At 41.7% G+C, this 26660-nt stretch overlaps 1 protein-coding gene across 2 annotated transcripts in view; it reads left to right on the forward strand.

Annotated features, from left to right (window-relative positions):
- Positions 1-4573: 4573 nt before the first annotated feature.
- Positions 4574-26660, forward strand: part of znf462 (zinc finger protein 462) — a 55870-nt gene continuing 33783 nt past the window's right edge. Inside the window, exon 1 of one of the 2 annotated variants that reach the window (XM_075455907.1) lies at positions 4574-4861. The gene's annotated coding sequence lies outside the window, so the exon portion shown is untranslated. Of the gene's footprint in view, positions 4862-5746; positions 5829-26660 lie in introns of those variants that run through there. The other variant, XM_075455908.1, reaches the window with a different exon arrangement.

The raw sequence follows: 26660 nt of genomic DNA on the forward strand, positions 1-26660 counted from the left end.
TAAAAATAACACACTATTTTGCTTGAAATGTTGAGTTCAAAAAGTGGATAATGTGTTAACTCACAGAAACTGAATTTGACCCAAACTTTTTCATGCCAATCTACATGTCTTCTTTGTGATCGATTGGTTTTGTTTGTGTTTTTAAAAGAAAATATGTAATAAAGAGCCAAAAACAGCAGTTTAATCAGACTTTTAATTAAAGGCATTCTCGCACTGTCACAGCAGCAGCCATTTCATGTTCTTTTGTCTCCTGTGTTCCTTCTCTGTAGGCGTGTAGGTGAGACCTCTACTGATGTTTGTTGACCCATACCGGACTCCACTGTGTCTCAATTACAATCTTATGAACTTTTCAAGAGGGTTTTTCTTCATTATATGACATTTTTGCTGTTCTTTACATATGCAAAAAGCTGCAGGCCACTGGTCACCTTCTAAATCTGCATGGCACCCACTCTTCTCCCACTCTCCCACTGCTAAGACCATCTGAATCCCTGACTATGTGTCTGTTTTTAGTCGTGCCGGGTGGAGGTCTGGCACAGTGTGAGGGGGAGGCCGGACCAGTGGGGATGTCCTGTTGCAGTCTGTCCTACACTGTACACTGGACTCCTGGCCATCCCATATTAATCAGATTTGCCGCAGCAGCCATATGTCCAAGCAGCGTGATAAACCCCGGCTGCTACCTGGCACCCTCAGAACGCACTGTCAACACAGTGTGCATGTGTCTACATTACATGCAACGTTCCTCCAGAGACATTCCTCCAAAGATGATGAGACATCAAATATGTTTGAAATGAATATCTGAAGGATTTTTAATTCATTCTGAATTTATTCTCCAAGATGCTTTGGGTTAAAAAAAAAGACAACAGCATGGCATCAGAGGTAAACCTGAAAGAGGAGGAAGTCACTTTTGGGCCAAGTGATCATTTGCCACATTGTTTGGGAAATACATGGGGTTATGTACGTCACTGCAACAGGAGAACTGGCACTATGGAAGTGCATTAACAAAGCCTCATTCCTCTTCCATCTGTCACCTTATGCTTATCAAGACATTATATATTTCATATTCTTACACGTTCAGCTCCAAAGGTGTCATATTGTAGACACTGTTTATATCAGCATTGCACGGCACATCTTTGAGTGTTACTCTTAATGTGGCATAGAGAGCTTGCTGTTAATACAAAAATGTTATTTTTCCATCTATAGCTTTCTATTAGATTGGCCAAAAATATGCATTCCACAATCCATAATTCATAACGGAACCTTGCAAGGGGCAAAACCGACACTTGTCAAACACGATTAACTGCATCTGTATCTTACACAAATTTAATTTTCTTTGTGTGTCCGCCTGAAAATCAGACGACAATCACCAGAGAGCCCGCTCACAAGATTTATGGCTGAGGTCTTTCATGAGGCACAAGCAGAAAAGGACAAAGTTACAGGCATCTAAAAAATATCTTTCTGTCTTAGATCACACAAAACTGCCTTCGTCTTTGTTTGAATAATCAGGGTAGATGTTATTGCCATCTTCTGTCTGTAAACGACAAGGTAAAAAAAAGCATCTCAAGTTGTGTACTGCAATCATTCATTGGGCGAATTATGAGTAAGCATCAAAAAGTAAAGTAATCAGCCTTGAAAAGATAAAATGCAAAATATCAATGTTTCCTAAAGATTACGTCTACAAAAATATGTCCCTGAATTGATAACATCCAATGAAACCGAATTTGAAATGTACTGAATTGTAGAAACATAAAATGTTCCAATTCACACAGTACTATGAGGGAGGCCTGCGATCATTCCAAATTATTAATACAGCCAGAGTCCTACAGAACTATCTTCAGCAACAAAAGGACCAAGAAGTCCTGCAACAGATGGCATTTTCCCTCCACCCTTCCCAATCCCCCGAGGGCCCTCAAATCAACAACATGGAGTCAGTCTGGGATTACATGAAGAAGCGGAAGCCAGTGGGACAGCCAAAATCTTCAGAAGAAATCTGGCAAGTTTTTCAATATGTCTTGAACAAACAACCTGCCAAGCACCTGAGAGCATAGACTCTCAGCCTGGTGGTCTGGACCCCAAAGGCTTTGTGGAGGGAAAAAAAGAAATAACAACATGAAAATAAAACATTTTAGAACGGTGAATGATTTATACATAACATTACCCATGCAAGTGATACTGTTTGTGTTGATAAAGACTTTGTTCGATCTCTTTAGGGCACAGAGTGGACTGCTTACTGCAACCTGATTATTCTGGTAGGGGTTGTGACTTGAAAAGGTTGAGAATCGCTGTCTTAAAGGATTTGGTTTTGATCTAAAGATGAAGAGATGCCACCCCAAATAGTGACCTGCTTTACAGAGAGTTTGTGAACCCTCTAGAATTTTTCTTTATCGCAGACCTAAAACATCAGGTTCAGTTTGGAAGCTCTACATGTGGACAACAATAACCAAATTAAACTAATGAAAAGTCTATTGTACTTTTTTTATTAGTTTAGTGAGGAATTTGGTCCAATTTAACTGTACATAGAAGAGGTAAAAGTATGTCAGCGTCAACCTCAAGTGTGTGGTGTGACACTTGTGCAGCTATAACTGCAACCAATTGTTTTCAACAACTACTGATGAGCCCTGCCCTCCAGCTTGGAGGAAATTTAGCTCAATCCCCCTTCGACAACAGCTTGAAATTTTAGATTAAGGTCAGGAATTTGACGTGGCCTTTCCAAAACATTAACGTTGTTCTTGTTTAACTAGTCTTTGGAATAACTATTTATAGGCTACAGGGTTGTTGCCTTTTGCCGGTATGACTCCAAATTCATTGCTCCATACACGATGAGAAACTGTCCCAGCCCATGTTGCAGAATATGGTCACTTGTTACACCCACCACCAGATGGGATGAATCTCTCCTGCTGGAATGGAGCCTTTTTCCTTTCCCCAAACATGAAACATTTAAAGCAGAAAGTCCTGCTTCGGTCTCGTCTGTCCACATTTTTCCTTCAGACTTTTGGTTTGTCACAGAAAACAAAATGCAAATGGGCAGCATTGAACTGCGACACTCTCCCTGCAGCCCTTCACACGCACACTTTTTCTCAGTGTTCCTCTGACGGTGGACTCGTGAACATTGATATGAGTTGACGTGAGAGAGGCCTTTTGTTCCTTAAAACTTACACTGGCTTCTGTTTCGACTTTGTAGACAAGTACTCAGTTTGGTCTCGGAATCATCTTTGCTTTCAGAACAACAGTCTTGAATTTCCTACATTTGAGCAAAATCTCTTCCCACTTGATTGTTATCCCATTGACTGAAAATACATGAACCTAATATAACTCTTGAACTAACTGCCAATTTCTAGAGGTTCATTTATTTATTGTCGGATCATCATCTTCATGAATGAATGACCAAGTAAAATACTTTGACTAATTTTTTTAATTGGATTCTCATCATGTACTGTTTGTGTGAAAACGTGACGATGTTTTAGGTCAAATGTATGCAAAAAAGGATTACAAATTTTTTTGCTTCACTGTTTGTTTTTGTTTGTTTTTCCTCTCTTGACTTGCAGCTCTTTTTTAACGTAAGAACCCTGGGTGGCATTTTAATCATTTCTACAGATTCTTGAAACCTTGGTACGGCGAAGCTGCAAAAAGAAGAAAACTGATAAAAGGGAGATTTTCAACACGTAATGCGTTCAGTTTTCGAGTCTCAAGACAGTTGGGAGTGTTTCTACATAAACTGTTTCAAAATAAGACGGGTATTTCTCAAGAATGGTCATCCCATCAGTGATATTTTGTGACGATATAATGCTAAATACTACCAAAAAAAGTGACGATTTAAAGACACACATTTCAGTTCAACATGAGCAACACACAAGTATGTTTCAAGCATATGCCATCCTGCTCCCAGATATTACACTGTAGTTGCTCAATCATGCAAGGTAGGTAGGCTACTCTTCTCCTCACTACTCGCCCACCCATCCATGCATGCCCCCTTCTTGCAGCTCAGCCCCCTGGGCACCCACCCCATCCTTTATGCTGACATACATCTGAGCAGGACCCTGCACCTTTTGTGTTGGGCTCCCTCTTTGTTAGCAGCTGCTGGACAGAGCTGCAGCCTGCACTAAGTGTGTAATGACATCAGCCATGTTTTTTTATGAGTGGAGTGAGCACAAAACAAAACGAGGACTGAGCTTTGGGGAAATGTTGCTTTTTTATTTGAAGAAAGACAATAAACCTTTTGGGAACTGTGATCGGGGGTTGTGGAAATTCTCATAAAAAGAGGTGAAAAGGACAGGTCCATTTAATAATATATGTTATTATATATTTATTCTCTTGTTGAAATGTTTGTGAAAACCAATCTATCTATCTATCTATCTATCTATCTATCTATCTATCTATCTATCTATCTATCTGGTTGAGGTGTGAAGCACCATCATCACCACCAAAGTGAACTGCAAATAACCTCATGACGTGGCAGACATAGTGTGCCAGCCTATATAAAATTCACTGCGGCCGCATGTATCTGCTGGTGCTTTGAGCCGCTCATAAGGCTTTGCAGATCATCTGACTTCAGTCTAGATGAAGGATGAGCTTCTCAGGCATAGACGTTGTCCATGCTGCTGATGCTCCCTCGTCTCATCGCAAACTCTTGTGCACCCTCTGGTGCTTGCTAGTCTCCCAAACTTCTTTGTGTAGCCTGCTTTGCAGATTGTCTTCCTTGTCTGTGTGGTTGCTCATTATTCAGAGACAGACGGATCTCAGGTCATCTGCAGCTGCAGCAAAGGAGAAGCAGGAAAGATGGCGATCATCCATTAGACCGACCGGGCGCACGTATGAAATACGAGGACAACTTTTGGGAGGATCGCTTGAGGAGAAGCTTGTACCAGTGAGTTTTTGCCTCTTGCTCTATATTTCCAGTTTTCGTCAAGATTTCGGCTGGGCTTTCAAGGTCTGTGAGAACGTCGGTATGGTAGATCATGGGTTATAATTTGGAGAGCGCCTCGTGAATGACCTGGAAAGAGCTGGCTTCTCGCTTTAGTCCAGGTCCAGACGAGGAAGTCGGGGCGAGAATTTTAGTCGCCGTGACTGGGACCCAAGCAACCCAAAGTCAAGTGGGTCTTCTCGCTTCCCAGTTTATATCCTAACCACACCGCTTCCTCGCTATGTCGCCTCTCGGTTTGTTGTCAAAGTGACACAAGGAAATGGACGCGGCGGCGTTAAAGAGGCTCGCCTGCGTGTTTGAGAAGCAGCGGAGCGGAGTGTTTCGTTATTCCGGCATGTCTGGTCAGGGGAATTACTGGCCACGGCCGTGCGTCCCTTCTCCTGCTGCGCGTGTTGTTGCGCGCTAGCTTCATGGAGAAGCCATTGCACGGATTGCTCTCCTCTCCCAAGCAGACTCCATTAGCGACACAGAGGAGCTGGCATAGCCGCTGATCCAGTCACACACACACACACACACACACTCACACTCACCATGAAAGCCATGTCCAGCGTGAGGAGGCTATACGTGCTCCCCCTCCTCTGCTTCTCTCATTTATTTTGAAAAAGCAACCTTATCTTTTGAGTTGGTTCTCCACGGCGCTGAAGCTCGATATCTTGATGGTCGTGAAATGAATGCAAAAGCGCAGTTTTGGCCGTTAATGTTTTTATTCTGAGCTTGTGTTCAGGGTGCTTATTGCTACATTGTTATCCCCCCCCCCCCCTTGCACTGCTTGGTCGTCTGTTTGCTGTCACTGGTCTCAAGTCAGGTATGACATACTAGTAGGGCTTCACCATAAAATGGAGGAAAGCAGATGAGTCTCCAAGGAGAGCCCTGGAGTCAGGCAGGCAGGATCCCTCACGCCAGAACAAAGGTTGAGTTTGAAAAAAAAATGCTCGGCCACCTCCTCTTCCTCCTCTTCTTCTGCTTCTTTTTCTGCCTTTTCAGCTCGGAAGTTTAGCCTGCCAGAGGAAGCAGAAGAACTCTTAAAAAGTGGGCTTGGACCTTTTAGTGGTGCTTACAAGGTTAACTTCTCGGTTCCAACTCCTTGAGCTTGCTGCTGTAATACACATGAAGAAAAAAAAAAGAGAAGAAAGAAGCAGAGCCTGTAAAAAATGTGCGGGTTGGTTTGAAGGATCTGCAGCTGAGACTTTTTTGGGGAAAATCTTGTGATTGTTGGTTGGCTGAAGGACATGTGGATGAGACAGGAATTTTAATGCAGAGTAGGGCCGTGTTTTGGCCGTGCAGGTAGTTAATGTTCAACGAAGTGGTGTCAGCATAGACACACACTAATCTGCCTGCGTGTGCATGTGTGTGTGTGGGTGAAGAAATAACTGTTGCAGGCAGTTTCTTATAGGAAGTTCTCAAGATGATTCTTGTTTTGGATGAGTTTCTTGGTTCATCCGCTGTTATCTGCACCCTGTAGTGGCTTTAAATCCAAAAAAAATGAAAGTAGTTCTTTATAACTTACTGTTTGGACAGGGGACAGTGGGCATCTGGGCCACACATGTTCGTGTTATTACATGATTACATTAATTTACCTGGTTTTTAAAGTACTTTCAAAGTTATTTAGAATAATGGATTTGGTTATTTGTCATTTATTAACAGGCTCTGTGTTGCAGTGCTCCCTGTGTCCACTGCATAGCCTTAGGTGTCTTCTCACACATACTATCCTAAAGGTGTCCAGGCTGCTAGGAAAGTGAAAGAAGAGTGTTTGCTAGCTGTTGTGTGTGTGTGCAGTTGTGCTCGGCTCTGCAGTTCCCCTGGCCACTGTGTGAAATCTTGCTGACAAGGAGACTGTGAGCTTGACACACTGTGCTGCGACAATGCTGGGGATGAGAAGAGCAATCAAAATGGTGGCGACGCTCCTTCTCCCTGGCGTGGCAGGGCAGACAGGTTCTCAAGGAGGAGCTGATAGAGGACGACCGGGCAGGAATCTGCTACCGTCAACACATTTGTCTGGCAGACGGGTGCAGTGGATCCAGTCTGCTGGATATTGTGCAAATGAGCTCAGTAATTTCCAAGCTGGAAGTGATTGGGATGTTTGAGTTGAGAAAGCTCTTGACTCTCTACACAGGTTGTCTCTGTGATACTGTGTGCTCTCGTTGCACTTCCAGCTCTTGCAGTAACTTTCACAAGTCTTCAACACATTCTTTATCTGTTCTTACAAAACATGCAGGTGGTCCGTAGTGTTTTACCCAGGGGCCCAAGAGTCTCTGAGGTCCACAATTTCTCTGTGCGTCAATTTCTTTTCTTTTAATTAGACAAACTGCAGATCTGTGTGGTAACAGGCCCCACTAATGGGGTGTGAAGCACATTTTCATCAGTTGTCTCCTGCATTTATATGCAGTGTTGAAGCATTGTGTCTTACCTATGATCCTGATCAGTTCGTTAACCAGTTATCTGAAATTAATTAAAAATCACCTCAAAGTGAAATGTATTATATTTATTTTAAGGTTTTTTTCATTGAATATAGCTGGTTTTTAGATAGCTAAAGCACATTAATTGATTAATTGATTTGAAACACACATTAGGTAGAAGTTAGCCTGACACATGTTGCATGGTTAACACATAGCAAACATTAGTCTAAACATCTAGTAGTATAACATGTAGAACAGAATACTGACAGAACATATTTAGGTGTGTAACTACTACATTTACCTTTGTACTACTACTTTTTTGCTGATAACATCTGCATGTATTTACAAAAGTTAAGTTAAAACTGTATTTTTACATTTTGGAATGACTGGAGTAAAACCTCCATCACAGTTTATTACACTTTAAGACAAGAGGGAATTATCAAAACTACCTTGCAGGGCACTGAAATTAAATCACAAAACATTTAAATCTATTTTCGCATCGACCACTGTCGGGTTAATTGTGATTTAATGGTCCAAAAATCTGTGAATATCCAAACATTTACAAACCGCTCAATCTACCCAGTTAAGACGGTTTGAATTGGACTTCTGCGTGAAACATTTAGTGCAGCAGTTGAGCTTTAAGGTGACAGGGTAGAACTGAAGCGTGTCAGATAAAAAAGAAAAAAATTACATAACTGGATTTTTGCAAGAAAAAAAAAAAAGAAGAAGCTTGATAGGGAGGTCAGGGGATCAAACAAGAGAGACCTCTGTGATGGTTTGAATGCTGGAAGGAAGTCGTGGTGAAGCTCGTCACTCACCCTGTTACTCTGTCTCTTGCTCTCACACACACACACACACACACACACACACACACACACACACACACACACACACACACACACACACACCAGCTCCCCCCCACTCCCCCACTCAGCCACACTGGGTGATGCACTGCTCCATTCTTCTCTACCTGGGGCACTGGAGAAGGCCAGGGAGACACACAAAAGCAAATTGAAATGCTCCAGTGAGTGCTTTCTTGACATGATGCATGGCTCATGAGATGCAGCCTGGCCCTGCTGCTACACTTGCAAGTGTGCTGAAACACCCCGATCCAAAGCACTGACCATGACGCTACAGCAGAAACCTCCCCACCGTTTCTTGCATCATACTGCTTTTCCGTCTTTGCATGGTCACAAAACTCAAGTCTGTAAAGTCGTGTTAAAGCTATGACCCATGTTGTTGTTGTTGTTTTTTTTAAGGCTATCTTAGATGTTCTGGGCATTTGATAAACTAAAGTTCACCATCATGTTAGGGTTTAAGTGGAACAAGGAAGTTGCATGGTATTCCAGTTTCTCTCGTCAGTTGCCACGTTACACTGCTGTTAAACTGGTTCCTCCTCTCTGCTTTCCACCAGAACATCAACAGTTGAACACTGCGTTTCCCTTCCTGGAAAAAAAAAAAAAAAAAAAAAAAAAGCTTGTTGCTCAGTGAAGCTTACAGTTGTGTCTCCTTTCAGCATGCATGTAACTGCATGGGACTAGTTTTACTGAAATCAAAGGTATAAAGCAGCATATCGATGAGACAGTTTGCCCAAAAGGATAAATGAGGCCATTTGCACAGTGTCCTCAGGTTTCTGGCCTAAATTCAGGATTTTATATCCTTCGATAATAAGACACAGTGAACCAACTCTGTCAGTCTGAAGCTGCCTGTGGTGGAAAAAAAAAAAAAATCTGAATTCTTTGGAGACGCCCGTTCCTTGGGCAGTGTGGTGCCACCAGACAAGGCCTTCATTGAGCAGGAACAGGAGTGGTCTTGTAGATGGGATCCACACTGACTCGGCCTCCGAAGCAACAGAGCTGTCCAAGGACGATTAAATATTTAACAGCTTGGAAAGGAGGTCTCAGTGGTAAGTTAATATTGATGGGTCTCTCATCTTTCCCTTCTCAAACTTGTTGAGTTGCCTCTAGGGGTCAGTTTGGTGGATCTGGAGAGGAACCTCGCCTCTTCTCTTCTTAGACACTTGGTCGCTTTAAGAGATTGGAAATACAGTTTTTGTTCCAAAACCGTCTCGAGTAAACCATGCTGATTTTGAATTTGGAACTCGTTTTTTTACTGCTTCTTGAGTCCTCTCATGGTCACTCTGAAATACTCAATTCTCACCGTCATGTAACCTCACCCACACACTGTAACTGTAGTAACTGCCATGTCAGGCTTACAAGGAAGTCAGCATTGCAGTGTTGTCTGGCAGTAGTCCACTGAGCACCACTCACACGAGTTTCAGTCCATCTTGCAGCCTTTTCTTGCGCTCTTTAGTGTTTTTCTCTAATAGTGTGAGTGGGGAGTCAGATGCAGCTGATGGCATTTTAATAGTGAAAGGAATAACAGGGAAAATAAATCAGTTTTGATTGAGATGTGTTAAGAGTCTTATGTGAGGAATGGTGAGTGATCACATTTGCTAGTGTGATATGGTGCCCCCAGAGCTGACCTTGTAGTTTGTTCAGTGTTTCTTCTGCTTTCAGATATAATACAGAATTTATTTAAGACAGCAGCATATTGATTTATGTCAGGAAATGGTTTCCTAGGAGAGATGAACTTCAAGGCTGCATGGAATGTAAGGTTTCCTGGAGTAATTGTCCTTGTGGAAAAACACTTCCTGGTTTCTCTCCAAGATCTGTCCTTCACTTGCCTGACTCTCCTCAGTGGGTTTATTTTAGCCTACCAACTTACGTGTTTCAGTTTTGGAAGCTATGACTCAACCCATATGTCTGACTGTGGATATGTTCTCTTTACACTTGTATGTTGTGGGTTTCTGTTTGTTTGTTTGTTTCTTTTTAAAATAGAACAATTTTTCTCTGAATTTGTCTCTTTTAGCTCAAGGGAAGAAACCCTTTGAGAACATCAAACATATCCACCTATTCCTTCCCTTATAAAACTGTATAAATAATCACGCCTGAGGCTATTAATTAAATTGTGCACTTAATCATTTCTGGATAGAATATGTAATCGTGTTTCTGAGGGTTGTCCAAGTTTTTTCCCCTCACGCTTTCCATGCTTTTCTCATCGAAGCATTAAAAATATGATGGGTCACCTATATTTGATGGTATTTACAGACGCTTCCACATATCTTCTGAAAGGTTTTGGATGACGGGATGATTGAAAGCTTCGTATTTAGAGGCACGGTGTGTTCAGCTTTTTGATGCTGTCTTCGTCTTGTGACGAACAGCAAAGCCACACTCATGGGGAGCCATCTTTGCTGTGAACAAAACCACACATCTCACTTCTGCTTTCTGCTGCCTGCTATGACAGTCTGCAGAGGAACCGGCAGGAAGGGAAGCTGCTCGCTCAGGTCTCTTAAAGTTAAACACTTCCATCTGTGTAACAAGATAGCTGAGCTAGCGAGCTCCACTCTGCTGAGCAGGACAGTCAAAGACCTTGAGGAGCACAAAATGGTGGATGGCCATGCCACTGATACTCCAGTGTGATTGGCTGTGTCTCCTTGGACACTGTGTGGCTGCCTGTGTGAAATGGAGTCCTCTGTGCAGAGCGTTGGCCCAGCCTCAGCTCTGATGCAGAAGATAATTCTGTCAGCCCCGAGAGGGAGAGACGACAGAGCAGCCAAGTGAGGTGACTATACTAAAAGAAGGCTTAGCAGCAGACTTTCAGAGGTCTCAAGCTTCTCTGCTTGCTCCCCACCTCTAATCTTTATTCTTGTTAGTAGCAATCATCATTTGGTGCTTTTTGCATTGAATAGACAAGCAGTAGCTGGAAAAAGGATCAGCTAAGACAAAAAAAAGTTTACTTTTGGTTTTGTAGACAGCAATGAAGAGTGATATGTAAGAGCATGTATGATCTAACCTTCATAACCAGGAGTGTCTCACAGAGAGATTCACCAGCCCCCTTGTCTAGTTGCTTTGTGAAAATGTCTGCTTTGAAGGTCACATAAATATCTTTGAGGCTTTGACTGAACGCAGGAGATTAAAAGACTGTCAGCATCACATTTTGCATTTTTCCTTCTTTTTTTTCTTCTTCGGGTGGTGAGTTTTCACCATGACAACCTAAAGACAGTAACCACACAGAAGATGGCCATTAATGCCTACCTACCCCTAATCTGCTTGGTCATTATCATCTGTGCAAAAGAGGCCAAATGTTGCTAGCGAGCGCTCTCTGTTGCAGCCGTCCCCCTTTTTAGAAGGAACAATCTGAGCCCTTTTGCTGAGCACAAAGGCTACCCTTGGAGCAAGGTTATGTGTTTCAAGGTGGCCAGCTTCTTTCTTTCTTTTTCTCTCAGTGCAGCTTTCGAAAGACACATGGAATCAGCGTGCTGGATGTCTTTGAAAAAAAAAATGTCTTGGTTTGCAAAGGAAAAAAAAGAAGAGGAGATTGAGTGCACTGATCTGACTGCATGGGTTATGCCAGGTAACCATCTGTCATAGATAGACAGGCCGACACAGGCACTGTTTGACTTTGCAGTATTTGTGACCCAGACGTTGAATAGAAAACGATCATCTCTTGGATGAGTATTCGGATGAGTATTTAGCAGCCAGTGGCCATGCTCAAGACATTCCTATCTCCCTCCCTCTTCCAGTTTCTCTCTTTGTTTTTTATTTGAGGACTTGCTTGAAGGCCTCAGTCAGCAGAATACTTTCAGGTCCAAAGATCAAAATGGCTCTCCTAGCTGTCCTCCATTACATGTTCACATTGTGTAATGCATTAACTTGGGCCGAGCATGATACTGCTATGGAAATCAGTTTTAAGAACACACCGTGAACTCAGTTGGAAGGTAGTAAACCTGGTCTTCTCTCTCCTTTTCTTTCAGTGCTTAAGGGTTGCTGAGCCTGCTGTCATGAGTTGTTTCTTTTTTACACCCTCTGAATGTGACACTTGTGAAGGTCAGGCAGCAGACAGATCAGCAAGGCAAGTTGGATTGCAGCGCCTGAAATGCTCCGCACCTGTATTTACACGCCCTCTGAGACCCACTGGGATCATGGAGCTTGTGACAACTGTCGGTCTATGCTAAGAATGGAGTTTAGATTGCAGATTTTACATAAAGGTTTAATTAATTGGAATGAAAATCATGTGTGATCTAATTTGGCTTAAACTGATGCCAATCAGATAAAACATAACTTGATTTTTCGTACATGTACAGTTATGAAAATGGACAGTAGGGAGCCAAACGAGACATTTTAAAGATTTTCAACTGGTTTGAAATTAGATCTAAGACCTTCAAAGTGAATCTTCAAACGTAGTGACATCAAGAAAATGCCAAGAAATGGCTAAATGAAGACCATATCTAGATCAGGTCATCTTTCTGTGATGGATGGTCATATGAAGCGGAAGCACTAAAGGAAAAAGTACCAAGAGGCCAACAGCAAAGCTAAAAATAACTGACGGACTGTACAGTAAAGTCTGTCCACAACATGTACTCATCAGGAGTTTTATGTGCTCTGCACACTTCTAAGCTCAACAGCATAAAGGCATCTTCTAGCTGAGAGGCACATTTTCGGTTTGCAAGCATGTGGTTAATGCCAATTACAGGAAATAGGTCTTGTGGTCCGATGGAATTAACAGAACGTTTTGATCTTTGTTTCCAAATGTAAAGGAATGGCACTAACACCACAGGTCAACACCTAGCTGTTAAGTTGGTGGGTAATAAAATATACCCTTGTATTTTGAGGTAGAATCTAATCAGGAAGGTCAAAATTTATTGTGGCTGGAAAGTATGGTCCTAAATCCAGGTTTTCATAGTTTAAGAACCGCTTCAGCTTGTGCAAAGGCAGCTAACCGTTGTCAAAACTGAGAAGTGTCTTAAACCGGATCTAAAAAGGAAAGCATGCCTGTATGGAACGTGGATCTATCCTCGAAGTGTAACATAAAAATAATAATTATGACGATACCTTTAAATTCTATATTAAAAGTGACCTTGTTTAACCTTGTTCATTCAGGGCATAAAAGTGACTTTTGAAGTTAGCCTGCTAACATAAACAAACCTCTGAATTGATTAAAGATGTGTTTTACTGAAAGAGTTGAACTTTTGCCTTGTAAGAGGAACCATGAGTCATTTTTCCTTTCGGAACTTGCATTAATAGAAAGTATTTTACTTGAAGTCAGGCCTAGCAGACGTTTGATGAAGGGGTGCAAGAAGAATGTCTCTAGTCAAGGCTGTGCTTGCTGGTTGCTGGTTGACCTACTTTCCTGGATGCCATATGTCTCCTGAAACAGATTTGTTGCCAGATTAATGTCAGTATTTTTAGTCAGGTGGCTGATAATATTTCAGGACAATGGTGATGATTCCAGCCGGTCTCAAAGACATTTTGGACTGGCCACAGATCGCTGGCTCGTTGTGGACATCACATGGCCTCAGCATTGCTAAGACCAGGATCCAGAGCTGAATAGGTGGTGGTTCGGCTAATCCTTCTCAACATGCACGTTTTTATTCAGCATATCGTAATGACTCCACAGAACAAAAACAGAAGTACTGTTTGCCTTTTGGAAAGATAATTACAATCAAAATAATGAGTTCAAACTTTGTTCAAGGAGTTATGTGATGGAATTGTTGATGTATTTTCTGCCCCGTCGTGCTCTTTTTTTTGTGCATTTTATGCCATTTCCATCATTTTTATTTGATTCCAGCTGTCTTCTGATGAATGTTATGACAAAAAATGTTCATGCTGAACAATACTGATTACTCGCGTCTCCTCTGAAAAGACCTGGCTCATTGATTGGGCAGGTGGGATCGATGTTTCATCTCTGTGTTTTCAGACTTCCTCAAATGAGCAGCACCATGTGATCGCATAATTTAAGGAAGCTCTGGGCTCTGATCACAGGCAGACAGGAATAAGGTCAGCGACCAGCTATCTGGTCTTATCACACACGAGCTGAAATGCTGCCGTAATCAGACAGATATGCTCATCAAGTGTTCATCACTAAGAAGATGAATATCTCTCAGTGTCAGGTGGTTATTTTTCACTTCGTATTATTAACACACTATTATATTAGTGTAGGATTTCAGGATTTTTTGCTTGTTTGAATTCTCATCCATCTTGTGATGCCATCGTGAAATGTCCGATGAGTTCCAAAATCTGTTGTGCGGCTCCCGAAACGCACAGCAAAGTATCTTCAGCAACAAGAAGAAAAAGGAGCTCTGCAACAGATGGTGCTCTGAGCTCACCCCACCCCCACGCTCTCCTGAGTCCAGATCTCAACAACATTGAGTCAGTCTGGGATTATAAAGAGGCAGAAACAATTGAAACATCCTAAATCCACAGAAAAATTTTAAAGGTTGCCAAGTTGCGTAGAGTTACCAGAATGGACTATTGTTGCTTTTTTCTAAGCCAAACTGTAGTCAAACTATTTTCTGATGTTGTTACTTGTATGAATTGAACTGATGAATGAAAACTACTCACAGCAGTAGCTCTAAAAGAATATGCTCAGTCAGTCACTGAAGTTGTTTGGAGTTTTAATATGGGCATTATGTTTAACAGATTGTATGGCAATCTGTTTGGTAAGTGCAAAGCACATAAAAACAACAGAAGAAGAGTCTGAATTCATCTATTTTTCATCAATTAAACTGTGAAAACGTATATCAGCGCTCTCTCAGGGCCTCTTTACACTCTCTACTTTACAAGGTTTCATATGCAGTAGGAGACCACCAGGCTGTGTTGTAGCTGCATCTGCCAATATGTTGTTCTTCTGTCATGGGATGAGGTACAGTATTGGAATAGGAAAGTCAGTCGGGTCAGACCGGTGTTTCTGTTTTGAACAAGTGTTGTTATCTGCTACAGTGCCCACAGATAACAGCCAAACTATGAGCCAGCATAAGTGTAAGCTGCACGCAGATGAATTGCTTCAAACCGGACACTTTTTTTTTTTTTGTCTGGGATTCATTTTAGGACACCCTTCCCTCCTGTACCAAAATAACTTTCTAATCATGTATTAAAAAAGTCTTGCAGATCCTTTTCAAGGAATAATGCTCTGTGCCATATTCAGAACCTATGGGTTTAGTGCCTGCTCTGAGACCTTCAGGTGAGGCTCAGCCTTGATCCAAAACAAGCTGATGCTGGAACTCTGCTTTGTGTATATTTGAGGTTGCAATGATGCTCAGTGACTGTGTGCATGTAATCTCTGTCGACTGTTGTGTTTGCAAGGCAAGGAATTTAGACACATATGGGTGCGTGTTAGTTGACAGTGCAAACGTTACTTACACTTCCCGGCTACCCTTTGGCTGTAGTTTCGAGGCCTGTAACACCCTGTGTCTGTTCACCATAAAATAATAGATTGCATAATACATGTATGGCCTCATCACAGTATTAACAGCACCACCATATTTGAGTTCACTGCTTTATTAATAATCTTGTGAACACAGCACTGGCATGTCATCACCTTTTAAGTTGATGTGACAAACTGTTAGCAAAATGTGGCTTGTTTGCACTTTCAGCAGTTCCATTGGAGTCACATTTCGAGCCGCCTACTAACTGCAAGTCTAATCGTCACTTTCTTTTAACTCTGTTTTTGCTTTCTAACATCTCCTGTGGGAAATATCTGGCTCTTTAACTGCTAAATGCTCCACAGTGTCCACAGACAGACGTTTAAGCTCCATTCAGTCATTCACTCATCTCTGTTAATATGACAACTGCTGAATGTGTTATTGAACACCCCATTCACCAATTTGCAACTGCAATCTCAGAGTAAGAGAAAGAGTAGGCATTTTTGTTCCCAACTCTTGAGCCAAATTAACAAAAAAAAAAACAGTATTCTGAATGGTCTCTGCTGCATTTTGAGCTCATTTTAATGGAAGCACTGCAGCTTTTCCTGTCTGTGAGAAACGCACACAGCAAAGAGGAAGCATTGCAGACAGCGACCTCAGGTGAAGTGAAAGATAACTATACTCATTACTTTAAGTGCAATAAAGTAAGAAGCAAATAGGAGTCACGCCACCTGTTCAGCAAGTTTAAGCATGTAGAAAAGTGATAGAGTTGACTGCTTCGGTCCATTTCCAGTATGTTTTACTCAGCCACGGAGCTCTTCTCAGGTTGATGTAAACATGATATGTTCAAGTAAGAAAAATGACCTGATAAACTGTCCAATTTGTTCTTTGCTTGAACAGATTCAGGAAACATTTAGTATTACATATTCCACATGTGTCTGAGTTGCTATTTGGAGATGATATTACACATTTGTAATGGTGACAGTTTGCATGCACCTGAATGTTACTGTAAAGCAGGGCTCCAGAGTGCGACCAATTTGGTCGCATATGCGACCTATTTTCTCAATGGTGCGCCTGAAAAAAATCTCAGGGTGCACCGGTGCAACCACCCGTTCGAGGAAAAAAAAAAAAAAAAGTCTACGCGACTCTGAAAGTCTCCCTGTGGTTCAACAACAGACACACGTTAGACCCATATCGTGGTCTAAACCAATCAGAGATAGTGAAGGGCGGGACCCCGCTCTGATTGGCCCGTGTACGTGTCCGTTTGAACACGTGCTTGCTGTAGTCAGACAGAGAGGTGATGAACCTCGGCTCGTCAGATAAGCAGTGGATGTAACCGCGGGTGATAAGATGAAAAGAACGATTGACAACTTTTTGGTTAAGTTAAGGCCTGATTCGTCCGAAAATAATCACAACCAATGCTCTGACACGGAGCCATCAACCTCCCACGTTATGTCAGGCCCTGCTCCGGAGCTAGCATCAGATAATGAGCTAGCATCCGAAGCTAACATCAGATAATGAGCCACATACGATCGACTCAGAGCCAGAACCAACTGAAATTAAAAGGGGTAAAGTGTATACACTTCTAAGAGAGTGGCTTGACCAGTTTACCTGGTGAAGATGCAGTAAAGCCGATAATATAATGCACTGCATTTACTTTAAAGTGTGGCAATAGTGCATTTGTGACTGGTTCTAATACATTTCGAATTGAAACGCTGAAAAAGCACAACACATCTATGAAACACATTACCTGCTCAGTGTCCCCTCTCCCCGCTGCCTTTCAGCGGCAGGCAGCAGCTGAAAGCACCTGAACGTTCAGGAATGCGTCAGTGTGTTCGGCCGTATCTTGAGGAGAGGAAGACCGGTGAATATACTGATATAGGCCTATATATTTAACCCAACTACAGGAGTTGGCCATCCGAGGGGCATGTGACTGCAATGGAGGATAGTCCATAAGACATTGAGCCATTAGATGTTCAGTTTGAAGCCCTTAAAACACTTGCAATTTTAATTTAGATTTTCTTTTTATTTAATTTATCTTGAGATGTTTTAATTTTAAATTTCAGGTCAGTGAAGCACTTTAAGCACCAACCACCTTTTTCAGTAAGTTTCAGTAAGTAGTTAGTAAGTTAAGTTCAGTAAGTTTGTAGAATTGTGCTTCAAATAAAGAAATTTATTTTGACCAGATTGCTAGTTAATAGACATATATGGACAGCGATTGTAAAATAAATAAATAAATAAAGTGAACCTGTAAAACTGCAGTGTTAAATGCAATGCGTTTGAAAATTTGGGTGCACCTAACTTTTGTGCTGGTGCACCTAAGAAAAAAAGTTAGGCGCACCAGTGCAACCAGTGTAAAAAGTTAGTCTGGAGCCCTGCTGTAAAGGGAACAGCAGGGACTTCATTTACCGACGAGTTGATCATCAGAAACAAACTTGAAATTCTTTAAAGTGCCTCGAGATGACTTTGGTTGTAGTTTGCACTTTGTCAATAAATTTAATTGAATGGATGGAATGTGTTTTTCACAGATACAGTGCAAGCGCAGATGTACCAAAATGTAAAAACAACTAACACACAGACACCGGATGGTTATTAAGGACACTTGGAATAATGGTTTAGCTGTTGCGAGTGACCAAACGGAAATCAGGAGATGAGATATTTTTCTGTGAGGTAAAGTTGAGTAAGTTTAACAGAAAGAGTGGACTAAAATCCCACACAGATGTGGAAGGAGTGACTCAGTGGTCCTCCAGTCATTTCTGTGGTGGCTCTATTTGCGACTCAGGGCAGCCTTGATGGTGGAGTCACCTTGTCTGTATAACTATGTGCACCTTATGAGTGAGCCTCTCTTCAATCTGTTTTTTTTTTTTTTAAAGTTTTGAATAACATTGTTCGAGTCCTGTGTAGTCTCAAATATAGTCTGTTGTTTTGGTCTCATTGATGATAGAGCAGTAATAGAGAAGGGGTGCACGGGGTCACTCGAATAAGAAAAAATGCTGAATATGAATATGTTTTACAGAAAAGAGGCTACTTAAAATACTTTTGAGAAGCCAGTGCATCCTCATCCCAATTGGCCTCATCCAACAGCTCCAACCAACCAAGGTGTGGACTCCACAAGACCTGAAGGTACCCTGTGGTATCTAGCACCAAGATGTTAGCAGCAGATCCTTTAAGTCCTGTATGTTGAGTTGCGGCAGCTGTGGATCACACTTGTTCCAGTAAATCCCCCCAACACCCTGCTGCAGGTTCATGGTTTGTGGGTCAGTTCTCACCACTGCTGCAACCCATCTTTTTGCAGAAGCACCCTAACCTGACCACAACGAGGTGCTCAGAACTTCCCATTTCCGTCTTTCCCCCATATCCCCCATGTCTTAGCTTCAACTGTTCTTTATATCTGAAATAATAAGGTGCCCATCACCGTTTCTGTAAAGCCAAATGTGCCACCTTCAGCCTGTTTACACAACTTTATTATTTATTCAGTTATTACAATAGTTGCTTGTAATTTTCTATTCATCAGACGGTTCCAGGTAATAGTATTAAGAGCTTCAGATTACTACATATCTTCAACTATTCATCACCTCGTTAGACAACAGTTTAATTGAATATTATCATCAAACTGCTAGACTTCATTAAACAAGTACGCATTAGTACTTAAACTGGACAGATTTGCTCCTTTTTGTGTGACTACTGCAGTTTGTCTACAAAACAACTGTTTATGAAGTTACTGACAAGCTCTTTATATTCACATCTGTCATTCATCTAATGATGCAGTCACCAGGTGTAGGATGAGGAGGAAAAATGAAATCAAGCAAACTCTGTCTTTGAAACTGCAGCCTTGCATCAGCTTTTTCTGTTTTCAAAGTCTTTTAGTTTTATGTGGCAAAGAGAATGATTAAAGGTTAGGTGCCACAATAAATACGTCTTACTGATGCTTGACTTGGCCCGTGCTTGCATCAGGAGATGCTTGATTTCAGGACGATGATTTGACCCTTCACATTCAATTAGTGTACAGAGGTTTTTCATTCGGAGATAAAGGATTTTTTTTTTGTTTCAAATTATCGATGAAAATCCCCCCCTCATTCCTTTTTTCACCATTCATTAAGAAAGAAAGCTGAAAAGATGTACCATTACTGTGTTGGAAAACATGCCACAACAAGGTAATGATGAAAATACGAGAAACAATTGGTTTAAGATGTGTTTTGTAAATGAGTTGCTTGCTTGGAAAGACAACACCACGTAAAGGATCCTTTGAAAGAATGCTTGTTTATTGGGGGTTGAGCTGATCAGCAACCAAAGTCAATCAGAAATCAATAAAGTATAAAGCATTGCCATTTCCATATCCGTGGCCTGTGACTCCCTTTGAAGCATTTGTTAATGTTCATGTATTGTCACTCTTTATGCCAGGAACTGAAAGAGCTGTATTGACTTGTTAGGACGTGTAAAGAAAGTCTTAAAAATTGATATTAGGAGTTGTCAACTGATTTCAGCTCCCAAGCCAATGAATGTCAAACTTTTAAAACTTTACAGTAGCATTCACCTATAGTTTTCTGCCAGTTTGACTCAAGGCATGAAAGGGAAGCTGTCTAAAGCCCAGAAAGCAGGGAAATAACATAAGAGGATATCCTGCTTTCATTTTTGAGTATTTGAATCATCTGGAAAACATGACAGGTGAGGGCAACTGCAGAAGTCAAGACTAAATCCAAGCTAAGGCGAACTCAAATCTGTTCTGCAAAGCACCCGCTGGAAGGTTTAGCTGACTCAGGAGTGGTTGGGCTTTGTTCTACCATGCAAAAACAGGTTTTACATGGGAATGTCATAAGAACGAGACCATGTGTGCCAAAGTTACATACAGCCGTTTTTTTAGAATAAGTGGAGAAATCAAGTTTAAACTAGAAAGCTGCAAGCAGCCTTGAGCGGGACCGAGATGTGCGTACGTTGGGGCATGCGCTGGACGTTGTAGTCGCGCAGCTCTGCCCATACGCACGATACCCTCTGCGTACGTACGAGGACATATTAACCCCAATGTGGAGGGGTTTTTGAAAATTTCTAGGGGGCGCCACTGAGCCATTTTGCTCCGCCCACACACGATACCCTTTACATACGTACGAGGTCGTCAGGGTGGACGTGTGTGCCAAGTTTCATGACCTTGAGATTACGATAAGGCTTTCAAATCACAAACGCCATCACACGATTTTCACCGCCTGGCCACGCCCACACCGTTCAGAGTTTGGAAAAGTTTCTCCATGATTTTTTCCCCCCATGTCTTAAGGGTAACCTGGCCAAGTTTGAAGCTTGTAGCATTAAATCTGGAGTTCGATCATATACGAGGTGTGAAAAAAAACAAAACGTTTCCAACCACCAGCAGGTGGCGCTATAGGTGGATGTCACTATGATAATATGTACGCGTTCAGGCTGGGTCCAGCATTCACCGTATGAAGTTTGGGACAGATTGGATAATGTATGTGGGAGTTATAAGCGACTTCATTTTTTGTGGCGAGTGATGGCGAGTCATCGAACTTTGAGGCGTCGCCACGCCCACACCCTTTAAGTTTTGAAAAAGTTTCCCCATGATTTTTTCCCCCCATGTCATAAGAGTAACCCGGCCAAGTTTTAAGTCTGTAGCATTAAATCTGTAGGACAAGTTCGATCATATGCAAGACGTGGAATCGGGCAAAAATGGCACGAAAATGCATGATGAATGAGTGTACCGAATTTTGTCGTCGCACGCGAAACTAACCCAATGAGTCAATGAGCGACTCCCAAAAATATAAAGTTTAGATTCTTTCATGTTGTCGACTGGCAGGTGGTGCTTGCAAAATTTCAAGAGTTTTCGAGTACCTTTTGCAAAGAATAATAATAAGAAACAGTACAGATACAATAGGGTCCTTGCAGTTTCACTGCTCTGTCCCTAATTAAGCTTTTTGGATACAATCACCAAAGGTCAAGTGAAAATCACCTCGCCCCATTGTAATACATTGGAGTGACAGCATTCTGCTTTAGCATTGTTTGGCAACTTGAAATGCAGTACACATCACACAGATATATTCCACCTAATACCAGCAAAACCTGGATGCAAATGTCAAGCAGTCAGCCACGACAGTGAAACTTGAAAGAGTTCTGAAAATACCTCCCAAATGGCTATGAACTACTTCTAAAAAGCACGAGCTTTCATTTCAGTGTCCCTCCCAGTCCTCTGACATGAAGATCATTGAAAATCTGTGGGTAAACATGATGTGCTTGCAGAGCAGCCTGAAAATATCCCAGTTTAAAGTGACGTCCACGAAACACTGGGTGAGAACTTATAGAGTGAGGGTATGTTCATGCTTGGCAGCAAAGGCGACTGCTCTGTTAGTGTGGTGCATCTGTAAAAGCGTTCAAGAGAGGATATGCAGCCTGCAAGCATATGCTAGACATAAAAAGCATTTGCAAGCTGTTTTATATCCCAAAGGTGTGCTGAGGTTCAAACCTTTGAATACAGCTGTTAAGAAAGAAATGTGAGTAGCAACCCAAAGGTTCTCTTATTTTCTAATAACCTTCCATGTCACCTACACATCCAAATTTGTAGGTGACAAATTTGTACTTAGATTTTCATTAATAATGCAACAGCACACCGTGGGATCAATATCACTACATAAAAGATACAGTTTTCAATCACACTTTTTTATTTTTGATGCTGGCAGGTTTGAAAGAAAGATTATCTGACTTTGCCTTCATCTTATCAGAGGAGGTTCTTATGTTTAGCCCTCCTTTACCTGTGTTTTATCAAACTACCAAAATATATATATAAATATGTGCAAATGCAGTTATACATAACGTTATAAAGTGGTATATATCGGCTACAGTTAATCATTTAGTCGATTCACATGAATTAAGCATCTGGAAAAGCCTCCTCTACCTTAGGAAATTGTGATGGTCATCCTTTTTAATGTTATATAGACCAACCACTTGAGTGTCATTGACGTACTTGTAGCTGTTTCAGACTTAAAGCAGCCACACGTTTGAATTAGACTTTGTCTAATGTGTCCCTACTTGTAACGTACTCCGTTGCAGTGCCATAATGTGTCACATTTCATAACTATGCCTTAAGTGCAATAATGCGTCCAAAAGACAGGTGATAAAAGTGAGGAAAATACTGATGCTGGGTTTACTGAGAAAAGGTAAAAGCTCTATTGTTGGGGTGCCTGTGTAAACCTTCCTATCACAGGACCTGAATAGTAGTTATTTACTCAGAGAGCTGGTATGCCAGTACTTAGAGGCCCCTGGTCACGAACCTGTTTGTTTTCTAGTGGTGGGCAGCAGACGTCTTGTCTCCTGTGGCTGCAGTACCCTTATGATAAAATAATCACAGTGGAGAGCTTAGAATCCATGTCCACAAATGTCAGACTTTTACGTGTTGGGTGGTGCAATCTGCTGCAGAGCCAGTTTTTGATTTTGAAGCCATGTTTGTTAGAAGCTAAAGCCAGACTTTGCTGTTTTGGATATTAACACAGAGTGTTTACTGCCTTAGCGAGGTCCATTTCATGTTGCTGTTGAGAAGATATAGAAACAGCATGACAAGGTTTTCTGAATAAAGAATATCATTCAATAATCAGTGTTCTGTTTTTAGTTTTGGTCATCATGTGAGCCAAATATTTAGATAGGAGATTGGCTGGACTTTGAAAGGTCATGTGTTTAATTTATTTAACCATAAATTTTCTAATTTTTGAAAAATATCCATTTGAATTTGTGCTTAAGTGGATTACTCAGTAGACCTCTGTCAGCTCTGTAAGCTCAGTCCCAAATAGCTCCCTAGATATCTGCACCCAGAAGGTGGATAGTAACAATATCTCTCCTGTAAAGCAGCTTTTCAAGTTTTGTTTTCACTTAAGGCAAGATTTTGTTGAGAACAGAGAGCTGCTGTTTCAAAGCTCTGGTAAATCCATGCTCTGGTTTCACTCAATTCTGTTTTGAAATGTGTTCTGAAAAGTGCAGATTGCCATTCTGTATACATATATGTATGCAATGCTGAACAATTACTGGAGCTAACCAGCATCTCTTTATGTTTTGCTTTCAAGGAGCCAGGTTTTCTTTTCATTATTTCAAGTGGTCTTGAGTAATATTTGTAATATATTTGTGAAACGGCTTAACCCTGCTTTAAAAGTCATTCCAGCATTAGAAATGCACCTAACTCGAGGGATGAACTAGTGTTGTGCCTACACATAACAGACAGCTTAGCCAAGATAACACAGTTTAAGAGGAACAAAATTGTATTTTTGCAACTATATGGTGATTCCTAAACTTGGAGAGCCAAAGAGATAAAAACTTTGGATATTTTTTTTCATGGTCTGCAGTGCTTCCTCGAAATATGTAAGGAAACTAATCAAAGGAAAGCTAGAAAAAGTTTCAGGTCTAAAGAACTATCTCACCTGACTCAGGACCTAAGAGATGGCTCTGGCTCTTGAGTTAATCCATCTGCTATTCACCAAATGCTCATCAGAAATAGCTTCCGTGGAAGAGTGGTTGTCAAGAAGACAACCTTACTCTGACTCTTAAAGAAGGGGAAACCGGGAGAAAAGACTGAGGTATGCCAAATTACCCGAGAACTGGACTGAAAGTCAGCAAATAGGGGTCTTACAGAGAGATGAATCCTCCCCAGAACCGAGACCTCAACATTATTAAAGCAGTGTGGACTCATTTTTACCGAGAACAGAACAAAAGGCAGCCAGATCCAAATAAGTCCTTTAAGGCACCTGGACAACTACTCCTGAAGACTACTTAAAGAAATTACAAGAAAACTTGTCTAAGAGGGTTCAGGCTGTGTTGAAGCATATAGGCGCTCCTACCAAGTATTGACGTACAAATAAATTGTACAAATTGTTTTTTTTTTGCCTTTCATACTCTGTTTCCTTTTATGTTTGCACATGTTTCAAGAAATCTGTGTATCTACTTCCAGCTTTTTCTGCCTATATGTTAAGACTGCGCAGTGCTGCATGTTTTGCTGAATATCAGATCATCTTTCTGAAACATCACGGTAGAAGTAGCCATCTTGATCTCCACTACTCTATCTCCTCTTTGTGCAAGAAGCCAAATTCTCAGAGGGACTGCTCCTCTGCAGATACAATAAGATCTTTCTCTGCTGTCTTCTCCTCTCCTTTTGGGTAAATCTGGTGAATAATGTGGGCTAAAGGAATCAGAACTTGACGTATCATGTGGTTTCTCTTTGTTTTTCTAATAAGTTTCTTTGAACTAAAAATGTATTGATTTTTCGGTGATGTTGTCATCTCATTTCTTCAAAAATCAATTTCCCACGATTCTGCCTACCTGCTGTTATTGCCACTGTATTTTTCCTTTTAAAGGCAGGCTGTCATATTCAATCAGTGGATCATTCATTATTGAGGCCGTGCCAGTTGACATGATGCACATCCTGTCTTGTTTGCCAGATGAATCATCTGTAGCCACAATGCTAGTCTTTTACTAATGTAACATGTTTGTGGACTTTTCTCTCCCGGACGGCATGAGATGGTCGCACTAACCAACAGTTAAGGACAAAACCTCTGTACTACTAATCAGCTTAATGCTGGCTTATTCAAAGGCTCTCTTTCAGACAGAGCAGCTGCTGTCAGCCAGTTTGAGTAGAGGGTGTGACTGCTGGCAGAGCTTGCTGATGCAGAGAGACCGGTTGGTGATTAACAAATGTCAGTAGACTTTGGAATCTAGGGAGCCCAGTCTGATGGCTTTGTCTGTTGTTGCTTACCACTGAAGGTCTTCCAGGTGGCTTCGTTATGCTCTCTCACCGTCTCTCTTTTCCTCCCACCCTTCCCTTCTCTTCAGGCCTGCTCTCCCCTTTTATGCTTCTCTCTGCCCCTTTTTCATCTTCTCCTCAGGGCTCAGAGTTGCAGAGCCCTGAGATAAAGAAGTTCAGACATGCCTCGCATTTTTAGACCCCCTCGTGGAGAGCAGTTGGCAGCTTCTACAAATGCATTAGCTGTATTTTTCTTCACACATTTTTGGTGCACAAGGCTTGCTCTGACCTATTCTTTCTTTCCTTGGAGAGGGGTATCTAGTATTTCTCTGACAGTCTCTTGATGTGTGAGATAATGTTCCCGAGAATTGAAAGGACTAGGCAAAGTCGGGCTGGCGGGAGTAGGAGATGTTTTCTGCTGAGCTGTGTGGGTACACTGTTGTACATCTGGCAGATAGATTTCTGTCAGCAGCTCTACAGCGACAGGCTGCCTGCCTTTGAGGAAGAGGATCAGATCTGTGGGTCCATGTTGTGTGATGGCTGAACACCTAAGCACACATAGTCAGCTCCTAAAATGGCTGCCCTTGAAGCTCAGCTCAGAGGAGGCTCTGAGCAGCTCAGCCGCTGTCTGTTCGGGCCCCAGCTGACTACATGAAAGCAGTTGCACAATCTCACCCATTAACTTGGTGTGGCACTTAGACCGACTGGCTGAAAAGACACAGCCAACTGTAAGGCAGATGGTTGTTGTGTAGGAGTTTTTTTTTTTTTTACCCACTTCATGGGCATTCCTCTCCCCTTCGTTCCAAAAAGGCTTGTCTTGATATCCATGTCAAGGAACCTGGCATAAGGAGGCAACTTTGTTCAAAACAGCAGTGAACTGCCAAGAGAGTCGGGTGGGGCCATGTGGTGAGGCTGTAACCTGACCCCGAATAACAATGGATCCCCTGGTTGCTCAGGGACATGCAAGCAGCTTGGCTCACACTGAGCTCTCCACGAGATGGCCAGTTGGGTGTGGTAAGCAGGGTGGGATTCCCAACCGTCTCTGGTTGGATCTCACTTGCGCTTTCAGTGACGGTGAGAGCAATGAAGTGAAATTGATAGTGATGTTCAAGCAGTATTTCACTCATATCCTTGTTCAGATTAAAGCTAAATTGGTAATTGTAACATCTGATTTTTCAGTTTTGTATAATTGGCCTGATTGTTCTCTCCAGTTAAATGAAATCATACTGGCAATCTTTTCTTCTTTGCTTCATCTTTTTAAGATGAGGAGCCATCTTGTCTCCAAACTGAACGGTTTGAATTAATAACTGAGCCTTTGATTAGTTTGATATACCTCACTTATGTGGGTGCTGATATTGTATGCTAATGCAATATTACTAACTGACCTTTTCTTATCAAATATTTATTGAGGGCTATTATATTTAT

Source organism: Odontesthes bonariensis, chromosome 22 (genome assembly GCF_027942865.1).
Source record: "Odontesthes bonariensis isolate fOdoBon6 chromosome 22, fOdoBon6.hap1, whole genome shotgun sequence".
NCBI classification, from domain to species: Eukaryota; Metazoa; Chordata; class Actinopteri; order Atheriniformes; family Atherinopsidae; genus Odontesthes; species Odontesthes bonariensis.